The 23,767-nt window shown below is 34.3% G+C and overlaps 1 long non-coding RNA gene across 4 annotated transcripts in view; it reads left to right on the top strand.

Moving 5' to 3' along the window:
• The first annotated feature begins 10,896 nt into the window (after positions 1–10,896).
• LOC144305771 (uncharacterized) overlaps positions 10,897–23,767 on the top strand; it is a 68,616-nt gene continuing 55,745 nt past the window's right edge. For 2 of the 4 annotated variants that reach the window (XR_013372834.1, XR_013372832.1), the window contains exons 1-3: positions 10,897–11,462; positions 15,295–15,824; positions 21,366–21,472. This is a non-coding gene — a long non-coding RNA (uncharacterized LOC144305771). The remainder of the gene's footprint in view (positions 11,463–15,294; positions 15,825–21,365; positions 21,473–23,767) is intronic. The other 2 variants (XR_013372835.1, XR_013372833.1) reach the window with 1 other exon arrangement.

The raw sequence follows: 23,767 nt of genomic DNA, 5'->3' as shown, positions 1-23,767 counted from the left end.
ACCTGAGCTGAAACCAAGAGTCAGTTGCTTGACTGTGCCCCCCTGGGCACCCCCAGATGTCTGATTTCTTTAAGATACAATAGAAATGGGTTTAATTTGAAGTTGAGTGGGAGAACTGTTCTGAATTTGAAATCTAAACACCTAACATCCTGAAATCACCTTGTGCAAGTTTATGTCAACGGTTAACAATCTGCTTGCAGGTTTTGAGGTGCCTAATACATACTTGTGAGGTACAATGTTCCTTTTTTTTTTTTGCTAAATGTACATTTTATGTATAGCATTTTGGAAGAAACCCAGGCAGAATTATTTTTGTATGTGATTAAATAAAGATCATCATTAGCAATGTGGGCTATGAAAGCCATAAGATACTTTATTAAAGTGATCTCAAAACCCTGTGACTGCCAAGTACGAGCTCTATAGGCTTCTTCAAAGAATCTTTCTTTTCTGTCTCTTCTCCCAGATGACCCAATGTCAGGAACCAAAGTTCACACTTAGTTGATTCAGCTTCAAAGTTTCAGGAGTCGTGGTCCGTAGCTTTCACACAAGTTGACCTTATGGCAGCTGATTACAGTAAGTGTCAAATGCAAATTATTTTGGGGCTCTCTACAGAATGGAATACAAACTCAGTGCTAATTCTTTAGAAAACTGGATATATTTCCGCAAGGCTGGCCTATATCTCATTGGTGGAATTCAGTGTGGTCTTAACTTCTCTCTTTTTATGCCTTTCTCTGGTTTACTGTCATTGTAATCCAAGTCTAGTCCACTGAACTCTTAAGCTATTCCTTGGGTGGAAGAGAACCTCCTCTTGACAGAGTCTTGGCATATCTAGGGCAGACTGCACTCCTCTCATGCCCTTAGTTACATGCCACAGGCATCTCTTTGAAGACCTAGTTCTACAAATGAACACATATGTTAATATACAACAAGAAGCCCTAATGTCTCTACTCTCTGTTTTCACTTACTGGATAGAGCAGGGCAATTCTGGGGCAGAAAGCAGGCAGCTCCTATCTAAACAGTGTTAGAGTTTGGAACTTGAGATGATCTTGTTTTGTAATTGGTTAAGTCAGCATTTGTTTCTTTCCACATTTGGACATTATGCAATTTCATGTTTTTCTTCATATAAATGATACCGTGTGTAATGATTGGCTCTGCTTTACAGTAACACACAGAGCCTGCTCCAGTGTTTTGCATATAGTAGGCATTTGAAGAAAATTGAACTCTTTTGGTTGTTGTCAATGAACAGCTATAATGATATATTAACTTTCTCAGAAAATGTGTGCCTTTTAATGGAGGCTTGTCCTATCTAACCATAAGTGGGTGGCTTTGGTGACTATTTCAGACATCCTGCCGGTTTCTTCAAGAGATTTCTTTAAATGAGGGGGGCAGTTTTGTACGTCTCAATTCACAGCATGGAGAGCTGTTTTTAAAATTAAATATGCTGGGGCACCTGGGTGGCTCAGTGGTTGAGCGTCTGCCTTTGATTCAGGTCTTGATCCCAGCGTCCTGGGATCAAGGCCCTCTGCCTATGTCTTTGTTCTCTCTCTCTCTATCTCTCTCTCTCGTGAGTAAATAAAACCTTAAAAAAAATATAAAAGAAAATAAAACAATAAATAACATCAAATATGCTAATAAGGGCTATGTTTAAACATACTGGGATTTAATTTTGTGGTCATAGTTACTTGCAAAAGGTAAAGATTGTACATTTAACACAATATTTGTATCAAATGGACAGATTATTTGAATAATTAATTTTAACAATTACTTAATTCCTAATATGAGAGGTTCTGTTATTCTGAATTCTCCCCTTAAATTTGTTTTCATGTACACCAGGCCTTTAGTCAATAAGCCCCATAATATTTTTGAAATCTCTTGGAAAAAAATTCTACACTTATTGCTTAATTTTTGCTGTGCTGCTTGTGATAGGTGTGAAGAAAGTACACAAGAGAGCAGGAGAAACTTATCACCTTAATGTTAAGGGGACTTCATAAAAAAGCTTCTGTCTTTGCTCATATTAATTAAATATGTGGGTAGAATCTATTGAGGCAAAATGCTGCAAGTAGTTTTCCTTAGAAGTTCTTTCATCTTTTTTTTTTTTTAAATCAAAAATAGCAAGACAATTTAGCCGGGCACATATTATTGAACATTTTAAATACATCATCTGATACATAAATGTGTGAAGTTATCTGCCAATCGATTTAAGCAACAGGTTATTTATGAAAGTATGCATTGAAAACTCCCAATATGTTGAGCATGAGCACTGTTGCATTGTTAGTTACATGGTACCTTGTATACAGCTCTTTGACTTATTCTGTTAATAAAGATTTCAAAGACCAAACACATTCACTCATTCAAAAAATGTTTCCTGAGTTCCTACTGTGTGCCTGGCACTTTTCTAGGCACTATAAATACAGTAGTGACAAAGCATAAGACAAACAAAAGGAAAGTAAGAACAAAGTACAGCCAAAAAGAGGGAATTAAGTAAACTATGGCATATTCACTAGAATGCTCTCTTGATATGGAATCATTCTACACAAACTAGATATTGACACTAACACAGAAATATGGCATACTTCACATTAAAAAAATACCTTGACCATAACTTATTTTACATGTAGGTCATTGAAATAACTGATAGTATAAAATGTGTAAGACATGGCACCTTGTTTTGGGAAAAGAATAAACACATTACATTCTCATCAGTATAATTGTGTTTTGAACTCGAAATTGCAATAAATGTAAAATCCTACTAAATTATAAATTAAACAATGTAAGTTAAGCTGTTATAGAAACTCATACAAGCTGTTCCTAGCTTCATAAATCACTACTTTGGAATTGTGAATGGAATAACTGAATAGTGCATATTGATGTAAAATCTGGGCCTTTTTTTTGTAAGTTGAATCTTAACACATAAGCTAAAAGATAATGAAAGATAAAAAGCTGTTTGCTAAAAATAAGACGTTCCCTAAAGCAGTGTCTGTGAGCTAGGATTGCTCCTAGTGCAAAAGCCCTTTCCCTCGGGATTCCTGGGCGTCCCCTCACAGCTGGCCCCAGACACGCTTTCTCTCATGCAGTATCTATTTGCTTGATTTGTGAATGATGAGTTAGCACTCGTTTCCCATCTCTTCAACAACGGCAACAGCAATGACACACACGTGTGCATGTGCTCACACGAAGACATCTCTTATTGTGAACATACCTAGACCTTATCTAGAGTTTCACTTAAATTGCTAAGTGAAACAACGTCAAGTCTACTCCCTGAGCATCGTTTACTTTTATACATATTTGGATTATCCTATATTGCAAAGGAGAGGAGCGTAAAGAGAAACTCAAGGAGACGGAGATACAGAGAAAGACAGAAAGTGTGTGCAGTTAAAGGGAGAATTCTGAAGAAGATACTTATGAACTCATTCCAACATTCTGTGCTACCTGGACATAAGGTGAAAGTTGGGGCCACCAGTGGTCTATCTACTGGCTCCCCCCACTATGCTCCCATGGGGAGGACTTCCTGGACAAAGAGTGCCCCCTATCAGCTACACAAAGGGCAGTTTTCCCACTTGCCTCTAACAAGTGTCAGTTCACTTGCCAACTGGAATAATTATTCAAACAAACCAATTATATCCTCTCACAGGGACTACGGGACGTTCACCTTTTTGATATAACAAAGCCTGCCTTCCACAGCCTCTGATTTTTCACTCTGCTCCCAAGTGCAACCTCCTTGTGGCTCTCTGTGGCATGCGGTGTCCTCCTCCCCTGGTCTGTGCATGTGACTAATAAACTTTTGCTCTCAATCTAGTCTGTGTACTATTGGATGTCCTGTGTCTACCAACGCCATAACTCTAGAGAATCCCTCCCTCACTCATGGAGTGAACAGAAGGCAATAAAACACTACCATACCATGATATACATAAGGATTTTATATATGATAAAAAGATGTCTCAAAAAATCTGGGCATGGATATTTGGAAACAATCCACTTAAATCCTTAAATCACACACAAAACATATTAAAGGATTACATGGGGGGAAAAGATAGGCATAAAACTAGAAGAAAATAATAGCGAGCACTTTTACATTTCTTAACAGGAAAGACTTAAAATGGGTGTGACACGAGAGAAAAATAGATGCAACTTAAACATGTCTATGTATCAAAAAGCATCAAAAGAAAGCAAAGTGACAGAAGCAATAACATAGAAAAAATTTCTATTTCTGCATATTAGAAATCATAATAAAAAGAATAAACTATCTGAAAGTTGGAAAAGTTTGGAAACTATCTAATAGCATATGATAGGCAAATATAAAGACAGCTAGTGAATCAATAAGAGAAAGATAAATGATGTATAGATGTGAACATATAAGTCACAATAAAAGAAATGTGATTGTTTCATAAATACAAAACTTTCTGTTTCATGAGTAATTAAGTCTACATTTTCTCTAACATCAAGATTTCATTCTGTCTGCCTGATTAGCAATGATCTTAAACGTGAATATCTTCATTTACTAGTGAGTCTAATGAGCTAGATCATCTCCTATTGAGAGTATATGTTGCCAAACCTTTTAAAAAATATTTGTATATGAGTTAAATATGTTCACACCTTTTGATTGATTAATAAGAAACAAAGACAGAGATTACATAGACATGGTTATCACAGCATAATTTATGACAGTGAAACAATGGAAACAGTCTCGTTTGCAACAACAAAGGGCTGTCTGACACCACAACCGAGATACACACAAATGATGGAAAACCGTGCAGCCAATTAAAAGTTATGGCTGATGAGTAATTGTGTAATGTAGTGACAGGTTATGATATGCTGTAAAAATAAATTATAAATGAACTTCATATAAACAACATATTTTGCTATGATGGCAAAATATATTCCTAGATAGAAAATTTTAAGAAATTATCAAAACTCTGACAGTTCTCTCTAGATAGTACATTTGAGATGCTTTTCATCACCAAAAGTGTTTTGCATGTTGTAGTTTTTCCAGTGAACATGTACCATCATCATCTAAAAAAATAATCAATTTGATAACTAATACCTTTCTTTGAATTTAGTGAAAAAGTATAGCTTTGGGTCAAATGCTTCAGTAATTACCAGGTGATGGATGATACGAGATATGACATTGACTTTGACAAGATAAATTCATTTGTTACATAAAAATTGTAAGAGAAGTCAATGAGCATAAAGTGTTCCAGGAAGTTCCTAAGTAAAAAAGAAAAGGGATGTTTTAGATCGTTTTCTTAACTTGTGCTTTTTCTTTTTGTCTTGCTTTTTTATTTTTTTAAGATTATTTATTTATTTATTCATGAGAGACACAAAGCAAGGCAGAGACACAGGCAGAGGGAGAAGCAGGCTTCATGCAGGGAGCCCGATGGGGGACTCGATTCTGGGATCCAGGGATCACGCCCTGAGCTGAAGGCAAATGCTCAACCGCTGCCACCCAGGCATCCCAGTCTTGCTTTGTTTTTATTTTAACTTTTGAACTCTAAAGAATTGAATAACTTTCTAGACTAAGTCGAAAGAGCCAAAAGCATAGAAGGAATTTAAAATATGTCATAAAGCATGATCTTGGGTGAGGCAGTGCTGTCAAGAGCAAATGCACAAGTCAAGGTTAAACTTATATGGAAAAATGAATTTTTTTCTTTAAGAAAAGGACAAAGGATGGGGTGCCAGGGTGGTTCAGTTTGTTAAACATCCGACTCTTGATTTCGGCTCAGGTCATGATTTCAGGGTGAGATGGATCCATATAGTGCTCTGTGTTGGTGTGGAGCCGGCTTAAGATTCTCTCTTTCCTTCTCCCTCTGCCCCTCCCCACATCCACCCCCTGCTCATATGCTCTCTCTCTCTCTCTCTTTCTCAGAACAAGGAGAAGGACAAGGGATGACAATGAATGAAAACACAGATGAAATTTTATTTGGAGAGCAAGGATAAATAAACGGTGTGAGCAAAGCCCTCTATTTCCTGGTAAAGCCTTCAAACTCGTTGTTTTAGGTCACCATCAGAGAGTGAGCAGGATGGGGCAGGATGAGAGCCTGTGACCGGCCTAGGATTTGAACAGGTGCTACTGGGAACCGAGTGAGAGCTGCGCCCTGGCTCATGACAGGGTAGGTGAGATCCAAAGGCCCAGCTGACACTGGAATGAATGAACACCAAGGGGCTTGGAATCAATTTTTTCATCAACACTAGTTATAAAAATGATTAAAGTGCATAGAGATGGTGTTTTTTTAGGATTAGAGGATGTTTTAAGTGATTGTATTAAAATTTCAAAGGCTGAGATATTTAGGGAGTTGGCAAGAATGTATTTAAAATGTGCATTTGAGATAAGGCTAGGTACACAGGGAATTAAATCTAAAAGGAATTCAATAGACTGGATATTGGAAAAGGCATCCCAGGGCCGTGTGCCATGAAACAAATGAGGAAATATTGTGAGAGCCTAAGAGTGAGGTGGATGTAGGATCAAATAGGTGGGAACTTATTTAAAAATTTCAGAAAACCTCCCTGTCTTTATCAGTTTTTCACTGTTAGGTAAAACTTTTCTTTTTCAACTGTTTAGATCTAGTTTTCAGTAATTTTTCTTAACTAGCATGACATTTAAAAAAATATGCAATTATTAGAAAGTGGGAGGATTATATAATTAGAAAACCCGGCCGTTTTTACACCGGTGTTTCTAACCTCAGCATCCTTCATATCTCTGCTTATTATATTTTATGTCAGGATTTCTCAGCTGCATGAAATTTCTAAATGGAAAACCCACTTACTGCACTTGTTGTCAAGTCATTTGTTACATAAGTCTTCATTACTACAATTCTCTGAAATCAGTGAAATCATTCTGTCATGTGTTGTAATTTATTTTTAAAAAATAAAATGTGAGTACAGTTTAAAATAATAGATGAAGGGAGTAAAGTAGTCTTTGCTGAATTAATATATCAAATTTTGCAGATCCAGTGATTTCTGAAAATCAGATGAGTTGAATTCAATTTTTAAGGTCAAAAGTGCATTCATAGGTTTTAGTAATGATGCAAACTCCTTTAACATCTCCTTAATTAGGGGTGTCTGGGTGGTTCAGTCTGTTTATCGGCTGCCTTTGGTCCAGGTAATAGTCTGGGTCCTCAGACTGAGCCCCATGTGGGGCTCCCCACTTAGCAAGGCGTCTCCTTCTCCCTCTACCTGGGCCCCTCCCCTGGCTTGTTTTTTTTATTTTTCTTTCTCTCTCTCTAAAATAAACAAATAAAATCTTAAAAAAAAAAAAAAAAACTTCCTTAATTAGGTAATCTCTGAGTTTCTGTGAATGACTTTAAATGGCCTAAAAATACAGTTTTATCATGGCTAAGGTCACATGTGGATTTTGATGCCAAATTTGAATATGTAGAGAAGGACTATTCACCCATATATTAATTAAAAAACTATTTAAGGTTCTAGTTCAATAATAAACAATTTATTACTGCAAAACTTACGTGTTGTGGAAAGGACTAAGAAAATATTGCTTGAGGCTGGATATCAGCTAAAAAATCTAAGACTCCGCAGTTGTGATACCAGTAAATTCTTACATATTATTTCCTTCTGGTATGGATACTGGTAAATAATTCTTTAAAAAAAGTCCCACTTAACCTAAATCGTTACTGTTAGTATAGGAATGTTAATACAATTTTAATTAATCAGTATGCAAAATAAGCACAATTATGAGAAACCTGAATTGAGCTGTTTAGGCGGGTGTAAGTATGCATGTGTTTGTATAGGTGTGCATTTCTTTTATATAGATTTTGTTGATATTTGCCTAAAATATTTTTCACCCTGACCTTGGAATGAACTTTCCTGAATATGATCAACTTCATTGATACTGTGGCTAGTTAGGGCAAATTCCATTTCACTTTATTTGTTTAATCTAAAGCCGCATATAACTGTGTATTGACAATAATAATAACTCATTTATTTATGATCTTGGTAACTTGGAAATAATGTTTATATTGAATTCCTATGTGACAACCCTTTAAGTGGCTTAAACCAATTTAAAATGTGGGAACTCACAAACTCAGTTGTCTGCATATGTAATTAATCACAATGCAGAATGAAAAGTAATTTTTCTTTTCTTTCTTTTTTTTTTTTTTTTAAGTGGGCTCCACGCCCAGCAGGGAGCCCAATGTGGGGCTTGAACTCACCACCCTGAGATCAAGATCTCAGCTGAGACCACGAGCTGGCACTCAACTGAATTGATTTACTTAGCTAGGGTGAAACAAGAGTCACGTGACATCATTGCTATTCCAACTTTTTAACGTCAATTCTAGTGCTTTTCTCCCCTTAACATATAGACCTCGGCTACTCCTGTTACTAAAAATATTTTTTTGAATAAGGAATGCTCTTTTAAATAACCATATTCTGAAACTTCCTTACCATCTTCTAAACTTATTATACACAGATACATACAGTCATATCTGTGCACATGTGTGTACACACATATTTCCATCTCAATTGACCAGTGATTTCGTTCTTTAAAGATTTTATTTATTTATTCATGAGACATATACACACACACAAAGGCAGAGAATAGGCAGAGGGAGAAGGAGGCTCCCTGGGAGGGGGAGCCCAATGCAGGACTCGATCCCAGGACCCCTGGATCATGTCCCAAGCCAAAGGCTCAACCACTGAGCCACCCAGGGGCCCCAACAAATGATTTCTCTAATAATAACTGAAACATGGAAAGAGATCCATTCCTTAAAGTGCCTGTGTGAACTCAGTCACTAGATTTCATCCCCAATCCTTGACTATTTCAGAAAGATGGAATAGAAGCAGAATAGTCAGAAAGAGTCACCTGGTAAACAGATTTATGGCAAAGACTGTGAATGCTCACTTACATCCGAATGACTCTCCTTTCTGCTTATACAACTAGGCTACAGTTCCTGACATTCTCCCCCCGGCCCCGCCCCCTTGGAATCAGATGTGACCCTGTGCTGAATTCTGACTATTGCATTGTGAGCGAGGGTGGTACGTATCTTTAGCAGGACTGGCTCTATAACTCTCCCATGCATAATGTCAGACCTTTTACCATGTCCCAGCTGAATGGATGGAGCATCAAGAATCTGGAGGAGATATTATATGACATAGAGTAATATTTCATAATAAAATATATAATTACAGAAAAAAAAGAATCTGGAGGAGAGGGAAGATACAAGGTAGAAGGATTCTGTGATCCTAAATAAACCCATAGAAGGGTGTAAATGAAAAATAATCACTTATTCTAATCAGCCATAGATATTTGAGGATTTGTAGGAATTGACCAGAGTAGCTACAGCAGGCATCCAAAGGCCAGTGCTGACGTGCAAATACAGAATAATATTTGGGTAGGATATTTAAGAAGAGAGAAGGTGGAAATGACAATCTTTCATCTCTCATCACTATTTTATTTTCCACACTTTTTTGATGATATTTTCTTCAATGCCACTAATTCATTCTTACTTCCTTTCTTCAAATCTTTTTGTGACAATAGCCATAAAGTCTATGCAGATGGCCTCCAAGTTTCTACCTTCTATCATCTAAGTTATTATTCTTTAGTGTTTCTAAGTTCTCAGACCTTCTGATTTAAAATGAAACAGAACAAAATACTTTTTCTTTTTTTGCCTTTTTTTTTTTTTTTTTTTTTTTTGCTGCCAATCCAGTATGCAGTATCTGAAAGGTTTAAGACAGATTTTGTAGTGGAAGTTGACTGACCAGAAGACGTCAAGAGGACAGACAAGAAAAGCTTAATTTGGAACAAGGGCCCAGGGATCTAGTGCCTAGCACATGGAAACCCAGGGGTCCCTTGAAAATGTGGAAACACAGTGAGGGCCCGAGGTCAATGCATGAACTAGGATCCAGGCATCTGCCTTCATTTCAAGATGAAGGTTATAGATGAGGAGATTGTAGGAGGTGAGCAGTGTTTCTATATTCACCCGAAGGGAAAAGTCTTTTATGTAAATACCATTATGAGCAGAGACCCCTAAAGCTAAATCCTGGATTACATGACACATGCATGTTGTGAGTGCTTTTATATTCTAAAGATTAGCTTAAGGGTTTTACTACAGGGCCACCTGGGTGGCTCAGTGGTTGAGCACCTGCCTTTGGTTGGGTTGTAATCCCAGGGTTTTGGGATCGAGTCCTGCATCGGGCTCCTTGCAGAGAGCCTGCCTCTCTCTCTCTCTGCTTGTGTCTCTGCCTCTCCCTCTCTCTGTGTCTCTCGTGAATTAATAAATAAAATATTAAAAAAAAAGAGTTTTACTATAGGCCGTTTACATTAATATCCCATAGGCATGATGATTGAGACAAACAAATGTGGAATGTCTAGAGAAACAGAATCGTGGGAGATAATTAATCTGCTTTGAGTGTGGCCTATACTCCTCTTCCACTTGTACCCTTTCATAAAAATGATAATATTAGATAATAATTATTGAGCGTCTATCATGAACTGGGCATGGTAAACCATTCATGGTTAATCTTTCAGAATTAAAAAAAAACAGATTTAAGGTATGGTTGCTGATACAAATTAATAAGTATATCCTGTGTCCAATAAAATGAGATAAGCTATTGGTAGATAACAAGCAAAACAATGAGATAATTATCTTTGGAAGCCGGAAGCATCTGGAAACATGTGACTTAGCCAATAGACTGATGAATTGAATAACAAAAGCAGATTCTGACTGGAGCAGACTGAAGCCCCATTAGTGGTGTCACACACACTTGTTCAGGGCATAGCTTTCCTTGTGCTCTGAATTCAAAAAATCCCCAAACAGGGCAGTCAAGTACACCACAGTCCATTCCTTGCAGCGTCTGGTGCACCCCCAGGGGGGTTCATGCAGAAGGTGCTGGCATCACAAAGTGTTACCAGGCCAACATGAGGATTGGGCTTCCAGCCCAGTATCACTAAGAACCAAGAGGCAGGAGAGGCGACCAGCTGGCAGCTGTTAGGTCCACACACGTCAACCACCCCCTCTTGAAGGATGAGAACAGTCTTCTTACATCTGGGACAGGAGCTGCCATCACAGCTCATATAACCCTGTCAGGGGGCTACATCTGGAAGAAGATCTATCTATCTATCTATCTATCTATCTATCTATCATCTATCTATCTATCATCTATCTATCTATCATCTATCTGCAGGGGTTTTCTTCTAGAGACAGCTCAACGCTGTCAGGCAAAAACTGAAGGGAAGCACACAAGTGTTCAAGGGACTCAACCAAGCATGTTTCTGGATCACATCCATTTTTGTTATCAGGCGGTGAAGCTTAAGAAACTTCTGTTCCACCACAAGACCTGATCATAAACACTGCATGTTGGAAACTTGATTCAGGCACATATATATATTTATTCTTCTACTTCTCCAGCCTTAATATGATACTTAATCTGAAGACATGAATCATTTTAAATAGATTTGTTTGAACATCATTTGCCTCCATATGCTAATAACACTCCAGAATATGTTGGAACAAATTAAGGTATGTGAGAGTCAAGCACTTTTATGTCCATCTGAAAAGAGGGACTATTCGTAATTACATTAGAGTTTGATGTATTAAGATAAATAACACATGCTTAGCCTTTAGCGCAGTCCTTGAAAATAATAGTCACTAATGGTTATATCTTTAAACTGCCCATCTTCTCAGTACTCTGACACATCTTGATCTATAACACAATCATTTCACATATTTTTTTGCTGCTTTCTTTTCTATTCTTCTTTTAAATAAGTCTTGATATATGAGACTTATCCCCAAAATACTAAAACAAATTCTCTTGGTATAGGTCCAGAAACTCTGCATTAAAATATATATATATATATTCTTAGCTTTTCTCACACTTCTGAGCTAAAGATGTAACTTTAGTATGTGCACATCTCTCAATTACTCACATTTTCTTTCCTTTGTTCCTATATTGCTGTAGAAAGTCTATGCCCTCTACTTTAGACAAAAGAACCACAAACTTCTTAATCATTCAGGCGTACAATCTTGGAGGCACAAGTATCATTTCTTGCTGACTCATTCCCATCATCCAAATTGATGGTTACATCCAGAAAATCTTATCTCTGTGATGCCTGTCAACGCTATAGATGATAACACATGTGCAACAGTTAGAATAGTCTTAATTTCAAATAACAGACAAAGCAGCCAAAACTGGCTTCAAAAATGAAATGATTTATTAGATATGTACTTCCAACTTTCAGAAGAAGGGCACCAATTAGGGATAGTTAGATCAATGTTCTTGCTCTATTTCTCTGTGATTCTCTTGGCTGTGCCTTCTGTTGTAGACTTGTTTGGTTTTGGGGTTTTCATTTGTTTGCTTGTTTGTTTTTGTTTTGTTCTGTTATTCAAGCTGGCTTCTCCTACAGCAGGAAAATGGTTATAGCAATTCCAGTGTCATATGCACAAACCATAATACTCAGCAGGTAAGAAAACTCAAGGTTTCACAGTAATTGCATCAATGTACCGTTCTTCATTCTGATTAAACCAGCTTGTCAGGTACCTACCTTTGAACAAGTCAGTCGCTATGAGTAGGTAAGCGTAATGCAGCTAGTGGCTAAGAACTGGGTCATGTGTCCCTCCCACTGAACTTTGACTTTTTCTGGGTTTAACCTATCCTAGGCAAAGTTTCAAATTTTTATCTGGATAGGGAAAAATTTCATCCATTTCTACAATATATACAAATAGATAAAGGTGTCTTGATGCCTGCAAGTCAAAGACCTTCAGGGACACGGGAGTAGCCAAATAAAGTTATGTGTATTTCTTGCTGCAGGGAGATTGCTCACCGTGAAGAACTGTGAGATGTCTTGGTAAAAGAATATTAGGAAGAAAATATTGTAGGAGAGGAGATTGTGTTTGGTGAATTTGATAAGATACCAAAACAGTAGGGGTTTCCTCTGGATTGAGTATTGACATAAAGCAAGGGAATTTCAGTGATTGGTATCTTAACGTTTTTTATCTAGCAAAGGAGGTGAATAAACCTGCTTTTATCTTTTCTAAGTGAAATGAATTCCGGCAAGGCAAGTACAAAATTTACATTACTGTATAAATTTTATATGCATATGAGTCACATTTTACTAACTCTCTAAGTTACCTCCACAACATATAAAAATTGCTGCATACATAGTGGATGTTCAATTCATATTTGTTGCCTCACATTGAAAATTATCCTTTGGCTCAATCGAGTGACCCTTTGGAATTGTATGGGATTTACTTAAGATTTAGCCTGATGATGAAAATATCATTTATAAAATGTTAATTTTGACATGAAGTATTTTAGGGAATATATATATAGTCTAATATATATATATATATAATATACATATAACATTTAGCCCATGAAAAAAACTAGTATATCTGTTTTGTTATTCTCATTTTGTGAGTGAGAAAACAAGACTGAATGAAGTCTAATAATGTAGTCAATGTCATGCAAATAGCGTATGACCATATCTTTATTTTTTTATTTAAAAATTTTTTCCATATCTTTATTTTTACACTAGGTATTATTGTTTCTTTAGAGAAATATGGACTTAAATATGGACTTCTGGATTTCCAGAATGTCTGGTTTTGCAAAAATTTTAGCAGCAAGACATAAAGCATATGATTTTCCAACCAACAACATTTGGCTTCAGTGTAATGTTAGAAATTATATGCAATTCTAGCTATATGTTCTTGATGTGATGGGAAATACTAATCTATTAGTCAACATCCAGCTTCTCCACCATTGATGGATCATAATGGAGGCCAAGTCTATTTCATTATAAATGGAAAAATAAACAAGCAGAACAAATGAGATATTTTCTTTGGTTACCTAATATCATAAGCTACCACATTTTTCCTGACTATAGTCTCAATATTAATCTCGGAAGGTGTTTTATGTTTAGCTTACAGTGCCTATTCCTTTGATTAAATCCTTTTCTTGCAATGAAAATGTCATGCATCAGGGTTGAGCATTCCCTAACTCATGTTTTTTTTCATTGATTTTAATGAAATATTATGAATATAGGCCTATAACTAGATATGGAATATATGGCCTATAAATAAGTTTTACCTTTTCTACCTCTTTTTTCACTTTTAAGAAATTCCTACTGCTACGAATCTTCAGTGGCTTCGAGTATTATGTCAGAGAATAATAAATGTAAATGTAACATTTAACTATCAGTAATTCATTCTGTAAGGGTAGTTCAAAAGGAACACCACCTTGAAGCTATTGATTGAGATGAGAATTACAGAAGCATTACACACCGCTTTAACTTCTTTGTACTTTAAGAGAAATTTATATGGGCATAATCAGCAAGCAGTGTGACTAGATGTGACCTGATTATTTACACTTTAATTTTTATAATTCACCTACTTGAGCGAAATCGTTCTGAAATTTTTTTTTATTCTATCAGTGTTAAAAGTATTTCTTACATTATTCAGTCATAATAAGAAGACAATGCAGGTATCTGAACAATGGTCTGTTTTCTGATCTACTTGTCTATTAAGAGAGAATCTCATTCATAAGCTTACCTATCAAAATAATTGAGTTTTCTTTAATGTATGTGACAAAAGAGGTAATAATATATAGTTTTAATTATAACATTGTAAAAATAAGTTTCCTTCATGACATTAACAGCTGTTCATAAAAAAAAAATAGAACAATGGGGAGCAAGTGGGTTTCATCCATTACTGACAAAGAAAAGGATGTTTATAGAAACATTTTAATCATTTATATTGTTGATGTAGTTTGATGGCACACTGTCTCTCTAAAACATATGTTTTTCATTGTCTGAATCATATTTTTCCATCTCAGCAGGGAATTAACTTGAGCTGATATTACCATAATAACAGAAAGATTTACTGATATTCATTTCTCAATAAACAGATGTTGACTTGAATAGAGGTGAAAGAACAAAGTACCTGAAACGTAAATGGCAAGTTATCTCTGCTGATGGCTATAAGATACAATTAACATAATCCAGACCTATTCTTTCTTTAGGAAAATCCCCACTTTCCCTTTTTTATACATAGAGTACCTCATGCCAAGTTTTTTTTGTTTTTTGTTTTTTTTTTTTTGGATGGGGGACTGTAATTGTCATGTTTGTCTAATCTTTAACTCATTGCTCTGCTTGAAAATGTATGATAAATATACACTGTCATCAACAGAAGTTTATTCTCAAAAACTTAGACACAGCCATTTTAAAACTACTGTAAAATTAGAAAATTGCTTTCCTTGGACTTTTTTTTTCCAATGCTGAATACAAAGCTTGTTGTGAAAATGGCGCACACCTTGGCATTGCCTAAAATAAAGTTTGGATCCTTTCATCATTAAAAGCATTTGTGAAGAATCTTCATGTGTGTAACTCCTGGCAACCTTTGGCAACAAAATGATTCAACAGAAAAGCTGCTCTCAGCTTGAAGTAGGCTCTCTGTGAATTAATGTCACCTCTAAGCTATGCTGATCGTCAGATAGAAGCCAACTGTGAAGGCCTGGAGAGTCACCATTAAAACATTAGTCATCCTGTTCGTACCCAACTGCTAGGCTGAAGCACAGGCAACACAGATCACCATGGTAGGAGGAGCACCTACCTCAAATTATACGATGCAGTGATTGATTACTGGAAAGCAGGAGTAGAGTTAAACCTCCACCCCGCAGCTGTCTGAAAGGATAAATCTTTTTGATTCAAGGAATTTGTGTACTCTAAAGAATATCCATATGAGAACCTGGATGAAGAAGAGGAGCATCCAGAGTATTCCAAACAGATATATGACAGAGGCAAAAACCTGAAAGAAATAGATGTGCTTGGTATTTGCAAGGAACAGTTAAAAATGTGTTCCAAGTGAGCCTGTGGAGACCCAAAACAGGTATGCGTACATAGGTGATGTGGGGTAAGGTAATAATTATGGGAAGTTGGGCAGAGGAGGTAGAGATGTGAACTTATACATTTGGACACATTTGCAGATATCTCAAATCTAACTTGCCTAAAATGGAACTTTTCATTCTTTGCCCATTTAGTAGGAGGAAACTCTCGAGTCAAAACTTCAGTCTTTCTTGAAACTACTTGGACCTCACTCCAGCAAAATACTTATCCTAATTCTTTTAATGAAACTTCCAAAATATATCTTTCTGTTTTTCTCCTTTTCTACCTCTAAGATGGTAGTCCAAGCCAGAATAATTTCCCAAGTGGTCATAACAACAGTTTCCCAATTAATCTCCGTTTGGTAGAGACAATTCCAAATTCCAATCCTCTTATCCATCCTCTATGTAGAGCAGGAAATTAAAAAAATACACACACACACACACACACATACACACATTTCAACATGTCAATTCTCACATTAAAACCCTTCAATGGTCTCCAACCCTCTTAGAATAAAATCCAAATGCTTTACTGCGGTCTGTAAGGTTTTGCATGACTTCACCCTATCATCCTCTCCAATATTACCTTCTTCCTCTTACAAGATTAAGACACTCTAGTCTTCTTTCTGTTATTGGGAAAACCCAGGTTTGTTTCTGTTTCAGACCATTGATCGTTTTTTTCTCTTCTTGTCATTATCCATCTCTCTTTTTGCCTGATTGATTTCTTCTCATTCTTGGTCTCAATTTAAAATTCAGTTCTTCAGAAAAACAGTCACTGTTCACCCAACAAAAGTTATTTCCATCCATTTTGTTATTCTACTCCATAGCCCTTATTTCAATTTGAGCTGAAGTTTGAAAGACCTATTTATCGTGTACTTATGTAATTAATGCCATTCTTTCCCCAATATACTTTAATCCTAGTGAGTGTAAGTTGCAAACTTATTTTGCTCACTATTTTGTACCTAGGCCTAAACCCAGTTCCTGAAGATATGAGGTTTTCAATAAAATATGTCTGACCATTGAGATCCCTTCATTTCTTGAGAAAAATGACATTAGTAGTAATGGACTTTATAAAGACATATAGTGAGTGTTTAACTATTGGTTTTGTTCACTTTTTATTACATTTCTTTGCTGTATTAGGTAATAGAAAACCATTGTGGTTTTTACCAAGGTGGTTAGCAGAGGAGAAGTAAAGGATAAAGATGGTGGTAGGGAAGGATATATGTGGCATGATACTAATTTTGGAAGATTCCATATATTCAGTAAAGAATTCTTTCTCTCTCTCTCTCTCTCTCTCTCTCCCTTTTTTAAATAAAAACCTATTACATGAACAGATTCAGCCTTTGCTTGAATATTTCCAGTGTAAGGGTTTCCTTTTCTTCTTTCTTTCTTTCTTTCTTTCTTTCTTTCTTTCTTTCTTTCTTTCTTTCTTTCTTTCTTTTTCTTTCTTTCTTTCTTTTCTTTCTTCTTTCTGAAGCAGTTCACCACTTTTTGAGAGAGTTTTAACATTAGAGAGCGGTTATTTAATAGTGAGCTAAAATCCATGTCATTGTATTTGATCCTAATTCTGTCCTCTGCAATAAAACATAAAATAAAAGGGCTCTTGATCACATGGGCCATATTGAATGAAGTACATTCATCACATGTCGAAAACACAATTTTGAGTTTGGTAAACTGATACCTGTTAGATCTAATCAGACAGACATTTATGCAGAAACTACTGGAATAAATATATATCTATTTATCAATCTATTTAGCATCTAGGAGGATGAATAATCCCATAAAAAGAGTTTTATAAGAATGTCTTTTATTAGAAGGAATTGAGATGGATCCATGTAATCAGAGAACAAATAAAGATTTTCAATATCATATTTACGAGAAAGAGAAATGAAAATGGGAATCATCATCATAAATCATCAGAGCTAAAAAATATTTTCTTTATATTGGTATAATTTATAAAGTTAAGCTTTATCTGAATCTATCTATTTACAACTTAGTAAAGGACAAATGATCTGAAGCATAAGTATATTTTAAAATTCCTATATTGTATTAAGTCCTGAAATTGGGTAAAATACATATATATTCAACTTCAGAAGCCTGATAGTTACGTTTGAATAAGAATGGAAATCAATTGTTGATAAGGCTTTCAGGTGTACTGTGAGGGAAGAAGATGGGAAAAGACACCTGAAACTTCCCAGAACTGAAATTTAGAATACAAAGAAAACCCACAACTTAGTAAAGCAGTTTATTTGAAGAATTAATTCTTCAAAACTTATTTGGAGATTGAAAACCACTTCATAGCTGTTATTTATCATGACACTTTGATGTCACACAAAATAATTATCTTGCTTTATGTAACAAGTTATACCTGATGAAAAGAAGAGGAAAAAGTTAATGCAGCTGCAGCTGCCCCATAGATGGATGCAAAAGGTGAATTCAATTTCACACAGGATTTTCCTAATTGTGTTTTTTAAATATCTAATATTTTTACTAATTTTTGTGTCTCCTAAATCTCTCAATTACCATGAAGGACAAATTACAATCTTCCACCTAGTGATTAAATTTTCTTTACTTACTTCTCTTAAGATTTTCTAGAAACATTATAAAACTACATCATTAGATGACTACTATTTTTAAATATTATATCTTCTTTTAAAATATATCCTGTCACTTCTACTTTTGTTTGCCTTTTGTTTTTTTTTTTTTTGCTTAATTAAATTTTTTGATAGTAATTATTAATATACTACTCCAGTTATATTTTGGCTAAAGCATCCTTGAGATATCTTTACCCTATGATTTATTTTTAATTATTCTGTGCCCTTATTATACATATATCTCTTCTGAATAACTTATAGCAGTCTTATAATCCAGACTGTGTTTATTTCTTAATTAAACAGTTATTTTATATCAATTGTGGTTACTCTTTTATGTGAATTCATTTCTATTTTCCTACTTTTATGCATTTTAAAATTTGCCTTTAAAATTATTTATTATAATTAATTATATATAATATATAATTTAAGAAATTAAAAAATAATTATTTTACTAATTCACATTTTCCTCCTACTATATTAGAATTTACAAAATCAATTTCTATCCTTCCTGGTCACTCTAGAATTATTTTACATTAATTTAATATGTATTTATATTATATTATACATTATAACTATAATGTATATTTAATTTTTACCTTAATAATACAAAAAAAACTTAGACATTTTATTCCCATCTTAATTTTCCCCATTTATATGCAATTTTATCCATGCCTATATTTTAACCTGAAATAGATATTATTTTGTAATTTTTTGTCATTTTATACAGTTAAACTTTAAGTGTGCAGAAACATACACAATCTGTTTTTTCTCATCTTTTATTCTTTCAATGTCACATACAAATCGTTCTGTGATAATTTTGTGTGTGTGTGTGAGTGTATATATATATATATATATATATTATATATATATAATTTCATATATATATATGAAATTCCCTTAGAGAATCTGTTAGTAAATTTTCTCAGTTTTTATCTGAAAATGTTTTCATTTGCTTCCATTTTTGAAAGTTAATTTTTCTGTACTTACATTTTTAGGATGATTTCTTTTCTTTTAGCTCTTGAAATACATTTCCATTACTTTACTGATTTCAGTTATTATTATTGAGAAGTCAGCTTAAAATATTTTCCTTTTAGGGATGCTTGGGTGGCTCAGCAGTTGGGTGTCTGCCTTTGGTTCAGGCCATGATCCCGGGGTCCTGGGATCGAGTCCCTCCTGCAGGGAGCCTACTTCTCCCTCTGCCTGTGTCTCTGACTCTTTCTCTGTTTGTCTCATAAATCACTACATAAAATCTTTTAAAAAAGATGTTTTCCTTTTAAAGGTAGTTTTCCTTTTATTTGTATTTAAAAACATCTTGGTTTGTTACTGTTATTCAGGTTTAATATTATACATCTAGTTGTGAATGATTTTGTTGAGTTTTCTGAATCTGAAGATTTCCATCTTTTCTCAACTTGAAAAACATTTAAGCAATTTTATTTTCCAATATTCCTATGCCAGAATTCTCTATTTTCTTGTAGAAATCATATTAGAATTCTTCTTCCACTCTCTTTGTCTTTTAAGTTAATTTTCTATTTTTCATCCATCTCTACTGCATTCTGTGTAAGTTTAGGAAAGCTATCTTGCACATTATTCTCTCCTTAGCTTTGTCCAGTTGCATTTTATTCCATTTTTTGTTATATGTCTATTTTTAGTAGTTATTTTTGTGTTTTAAGAAATGTCAATTTTGATCATTTTTTCCTTATTTTTTCCCAATTCCCTGTTTAATTTTTTCAAATATATTAAACACATCTTATTATAAACTGTACCTCATAAATGAAATATCTACTTTCTTTCTTCTTTTTTTGGGGGGGCAATATCTTTCTCTGAGTTTCATTCTTTAGTTCGTAGCTTTTACTACTTCTCATTCTGTATGTTCTGTAAATTTTTAAAATTGTCTCATATCCCTTAAAAGTTTATCTGACAAATGCTTTGAGACCACATTTTCAAGAATGTCTCCAGGAGAGGCTTACTGTTTTCTCCTAGCAGAGGCTTGGGAAATATTTAATTCACAACCATTATAGGTCTCAAGATGGACATAAGTGACATAAGTACTAATAATTTCAGCTCCAAACTTGTGCGAGTAAGCAGTTTTGGAAAGTAAATTTCCATAAACACTCATTTATTGTCCTTGTCCATTCCATACAGGGCCAAGAATAAATCAGACACATACCCTTCTGTATGGTCAGTTTATTGTTTTGCTTGTGTTTTTGTTCTACTGTTGTTAATGATTCCACCCACTAATTGTGGTAATAAAGTTCATCCAGTAAAACTCAACTTTAAGCAGAGATCTTCAATTTAACCTTTGTTTTGACTCCTGTCCAATATGTGCATGTGGCTCATTTAAATCTGGAGTCCAGGCAGCAGATGCCAATAACAAATTGCATATTCTCATAATTTCTGGCCTCCTTTTTTTCTGTTACTTGCCTGAAGTAACTCTTCTCCATTCCCTCACCAAACTCCACTTGTCCATTGTTACCTATCTTTTAATGATAAGTTTAAATGCAAACTTCTTTCTCTCTGATAACCTCAGCTAGAAATATTTTTGAATTTGTAACAGTTTTAGCATTAAAATATGTATTTATTTAATTTATTTAATGTATTTAATTTGTATTTATAAGTATCTCTCTTGAATTCAAATGCTTGTGTGTGTCTAATATTTCCTTTTATTTTCTTTCTTTCTCTAATTTTTTTTTAATTCCAGTTACTTAACATACAGTGTAATATTGTTTTCAGGTATAGAGTTTGGTGATTTATCAATTACAAACAAGTTAATATTCCCTTTTAGACAACAGGTTATTTGTGGATAAAAAGACAATTTGTTTTATCCTCCACTGTATCTGTCAAAGCTCTTGTCATTAAACCTTACTTATTGAGTCAAGAAATTGGTCTCATGGATCTGTTAGCATTAAAACAGAATTATAGACAAAAAAGTTAAAATATAATTTTTTTTTCTAGCTTTATTATGAAGTTTTGGAAAGTACTTCAATGCTCAAATCTTAGTATAAATCATCTTCTGGAAATAATTTTATAATGGATATAACTTGAAACAAATTCAGTTACAAGTAAGTGGTATTTAGCAGAAAAACAAGAATTAAGTGAACTATAGCATGATAGCATGACTATTTATAAAAGCAATAATTTGTGACACCAAGTGTTCAAACTTCAACTTTTAAATCTTCCAGTGGCTGGCCTAATTTTAGAGTCTTGTCTCACAAGTGCTACTTAATGAAGCTACTATGAGTTTAGAATCACAAGAGAAAAAAACAACTTCAAAACAAGTATTTTTTACAGTGTATTTTGCATACATTTAAATGTTTTCATACCATAATCTCCGGCCATATTTCATACCATAATCTAGGCCATATTTTAAATGCAACATTGTAAATTTGGGTTATGATGATCCCACTTTCTGTGGGAAACAATAAAATGTCTTTCCCAACATATTTTAGATTTGAGGTGAGAAACTGAAACAGGCAATATTTTAACTTTCAGCTACATAGCTTCATCTTATTTTTCAGACTATTTCCTAGCAAATTTTAAGGGTTTTTGAGGAGACACAAAGGTATAAAGAATTTATCATCTTACAGAGGCCATTTAAGCAACGTAACACTAGCCCTGGATTTCATTGCAATTCAAATTTACTTAGGAGGGAAAAAAATTGCTTCTGGAAATTTCCAAATGAAAGTATAAAGTGTTACCAATAACCATATATTTTAATTTATCTAAAATGTATTCTCCTAATCTATTTGTCCATATACCTAATAGATTTAATTACTTAAGGAATGTTTTATATATGAATAGGTGAGAGCTAACTGCTAGTGTAAATGGGCCCTATAAACTATGAATACACTCTCAATAAGTGTGGTAACTTCAATGTTACTGATGTTATATATTGGCAAAGGCAATATTGTTTAGTAGTGTCTTAAAACATTTTATTGAAATATAATTGACATATAATGTTATATTAGCTTCAGATGTACAACATAATTATTTGATATTTGTATGTAGTGGCTTTCTTAATAAATGCTTTCAGTTCTGCCTGAGAGCAAATTGTCATAGAAATTGGCTCTCTGGTCTTTTTCCATGTTCATATTTCATGTTTGAAAAGTCAATTAAAATTCCATTGCTACTACATAGTAATAAAGATTTATAAGACTATATTATTTATAGCATAACTTGTTTGTGCTTGTATCATATTTTCTCTTTAAAGGAGACAAGTATTTTTTTTTTTTATTCTTTTCCTCTTCAAGATGCGAATGAGGAAATTTCAGTTGCATTCAAATAATTAAATGCAATGTTTGGATGAGTGCTTTAAATTTATTATTCCAAAGCACATATTTTGGAAATAAGAAAACTGAGGTAATACTTAAGATGAATGATTGGTAAATACAGAACTCAAAGTCATAGACTAGAAACTTCTTAAATAGGATCACTGTTTTAATCCTTCTTTCTATCATTATATATGGAAGCTGATACATAATTGGCCTCAGTTAATACTAAGGGTATCAATGGAAGCATAATTCAGACTGAATCCTAATTATTTGAGATCTCAAGAGTTGGACTCTCTCTTTCATCAGAAGCTTCTGAAGGACCATAGGAACAAAAATGGAAACATTAAACAAACAAAAAACATTTGTATAAATTTGGTTTTAAATATCTTAGCAAATGAAACAATCTTCTTGTGTTCAAAGAATTCCTCTTTTCTTCTCCCTGGATATGAAATATTATAAAGTTCGACTACAAGCATAAAGCTTCATAAACACTGTAAGAGAATTCTATTGAAGAGCCCCACAAAAATGTGTCTACCAGGGCACTGGGCTTGGACCCATCCTTTACCTGTGCCATGCCGGCCCTCCCCGTAAGCGGGATTGCAATCCACAGCTGAGCTAGTTTGGACACAGCTGTTCAGTTTTCAGTCTGTTCCATTTTTTTGAAGAGTGGACTTAAAAACATCACTATGGTTTTGCCATTTACACCTTCTGCTCTCATTTTTCTTAAGTGCATTTTCCTTTTTTCCCCCAATGCTAAGATCACACAAATATTAAATTTTTTATTGGTTCATTATTTATTCCAACATGAAATAAATTTTCATTTTATCTGCCCTACACATTTTCTACAATTTCACTTAAAGGAAATGAAAGTGGGTTTTATCTCTTAAAACATCATACTTGGTAATTCTGCATACTTAAAAGTAGATACATTAAAAAATATTCCTGTCACTTATCTGAATCCAATATTTCCCAAACTTTTAAATGAAGAAATACTATAAGCAATATTTCCAAATTACATATGTATTTTGAATGAAAATTTTCCTCTGGAAGGAGTCACCAAGGTTCTATTAGCAGTCATCATATTTA

Source organism: Canis aureus, chromosome 36, assembly GCF_053574225.1.
Source record: "Canis aureus isolate CA01 chromosome 36, VMU_Caureus_v.1.0, whole genome shotgun sequence".
Classification (NCBI taxonomy): domain Eukaryota; kingdom Metazoa; phylum Chordata; class Mammalia; order Carnivora; family Canidae; genus Canis; species Canis aureus.
This window is presented reverse-complemented; position numbering and strand designations above follow the sequence as displayed.